The 2,394-nt window shown below is 36.9% G+C and overlaps 1 pseudogene; it reads left to right on the top strand.

Annotated features, from left to right (window-relative positions):
* Positions 1–1,254: 1,254 nt before the first annotated feature.
* Positions 1,255–2,194, top strand: LOC118716765 (annotated as a pseudogene).
* The last annotated feature ends 200 nt before the right edge of the window (positions 2,195–2,394 follow it).

Raw genomic sequence — 2,394 nt, 5'->3', positions numbered from 1 at the left:
TCCAGGTATTTGCAGGTCACATTGTTGCAACTACTATTCGTATGCACATTGCATATTAGAGTCTATTGAAGTAAAAATAATATTTAGTGAGGTAGTAATCTCTTTTAGCTAAAATTAAAGTACAAAGAAGAAGAGTACCTTTTGCATAATAGACTGTGAAACAAGTTCTTAAAAACCCACAGCTATCACAATGATTTTGGGGGGAATATAAGAAAAATGAACATACTATATTCTATCACAACGACAGTATCAAATATACCCAAAATCTTAACCCCCTATGTTAAATGTATTTCAGTTTATTATAAACCTAGCATATATAATTTTTCTTTGAAAACAAGTTTATGCTAAGTCAAATATATATATTTTTTTTTCCTTACCTTTTCTTTCTTTCTCTTTTTTAAGAGCAGAAGGAAGAAATTGCTTTCTTTCTTGACTTACAACCCTTCTTACAAATGTTGAATCATTGCCTAGGTGCATGAACTCAGTTCTGAGCAGCTTTAATTTATAGCAGCCAACATTTCTATAACATAAGCTCTCTAAAAGAGGCCCACAGAAGAACCAGAAATCTGTGGTTGTGTAGAAAGTTTAATGGGAATGGAAAATCTCCACGTTTACACGTCTATCTTTGCATATTAATATCATTACATTTAAACGGTGGTTTGATTTCAAACATTGAATTAATTAAGAAGGGAACTTCCAGGTCGAGCTATAATGTCAAATCAAATGCCAACAGCTCCTTCTACTGGCTACTAGAAGAAAAAAATTGGTCTCAATGAAAAATAAATTTGCTGTTTATTTAAGAAGCATCATCACCAAATTAAAAAACTTGAAAAATATCTAAGTTTGTTGGGAAACTTAAAAAGACGTCTACTTTTGTAGTGATAGGAAGAAAATACTGAGAATTATAGGAATAGAAGTTGACAGTGATGTGAGTTTCCTACATCAGTAAGTGATTCCTGCTTCCAAAACATATCTGTTCACTATCTTGCCCAACACTCTCTATTATATAGAGTTTGGGTTAAAAATAAAATAGAATCAAGTCTAGGTTTAAGGTTATGCTTCCTCAAATTGAACACAAATATTAAATGAATATTCTGGAAGTTGAGAAATCAATAGAAATATTATTTTTTTTCATGATACCCCTTTGTTCTGAAAAAGAAAAAAGAAAAAAACAGAGGGATAGATCTGCGACTGGGCAGGAACCATGCCTGTTGGCAGAGGCAGGCGGACTCTGGCTTCTGGGACCGGCCACCCATGATCCTGCAAGAGGTGAACAAGAGCATCTTGAAGGAGCCCCTCAAGTTCAAGTGTGAGAACAGCAGCTGCCAGAAACAAAACAAGAAGCAGTAGAAGTAACATTTGCAGATTTTGCTGGGCTCCTCTATCATATTTCATCCTATTGGTGACAAAACAGAAGTGATGGTCAGCATTTCTTTGAAATTCTACAAGAAACTTCAGACACATGGTGGTGATAAATTACTAAAGAGAATATACAGAAGTTTCTTGGTAAATCCAGAATCTGGATCAATGTCTCTTTGCTATACATCCTTGACAATCTGCCTGCACCCAAGGATTCCATGATGTGGCAGGCTGGCATGTTGAGATGAGATTGTTTTGCCTCTGTCTTTGAGAAATACTTCCAGTTCTGAGAAGAAGAAAAGAAAAAAAAAGAAAGGAGAGAACAGGGCAGTGGTCCATGGTAGGGATGATGAGACCATGTATTTTGAGTCTCAAAAGGACAGAGCCACAGTAGTCTTCAGCACAGTGTTTAAGGATGAAGACACAGTGGTCGTTGGAAAGGTGTTCATACAAGAGTTCAGAGAAGGACACAGAGCCAGCCCCATAGCCATGGGGAACCGCCTCAGGAACTGGAAGACACAGATGCTGTGGGGGGTGACTACATTGACTATATTACCTTCGTGCTGTTTCCTGGCCACACCAACACCATTGTTGAAGATAACACCATCCATCTGATCTACACATTCCAGGCCACTTGTGCTTCAAGTGGACTAAGAACAATATTCACACACATATGAGGCCAAAACATCCCAAGTCCTTAAGGTGCTGAACTTTGCACATCCAGATAATGAGAAGAAAGAAATGGAAACAATCATGGGGAAAAATTTTTCATCCACTAGCTCTTGGGAACTGGAAGAGGAAGCAGTTGGCAACTGAAGGTTGGAACACTTGCTACTGGATAGTTGAAGTTTTAATGTTGCATCTCTGCACATTTTAAGGGATTCTCCATTTTGGTTTCATTCTGTACACATATGAAAAATAATCTGCAGAAATGAGCTGTGCTTGCTAGAACTTCTAGTTTGCAAGAATTGAAAGAAAGAAAGAAAGAAAGAAAGAAAGAAAGAAAGAAAGAAAGAAAGAAAGAAAGAAAGAAGG

The sequence above is a fragment of the Pipistrellus kuhlii genome, unplaced genomic scaffold, assembly GCF_014108245.1.
Source record: "Pipistrellus kuhlii isolate mPipKuh1 unplaced genomic scaffold, mPipKuh1.p scaffold_m20_p_12, whole genome shotgun sequence".
NCBI lineage: Eukaryota > Metazoa > Chordata > Mammalia > Chiroptera > Vespertilionidae > Pipistrellus > Pipistrellus kuhlii.
The sequence above is the reverse complement of the archived record's forward strand: the minus strand, read 5'-3'. Positions and strand labels throughout refer to the sequence as shown.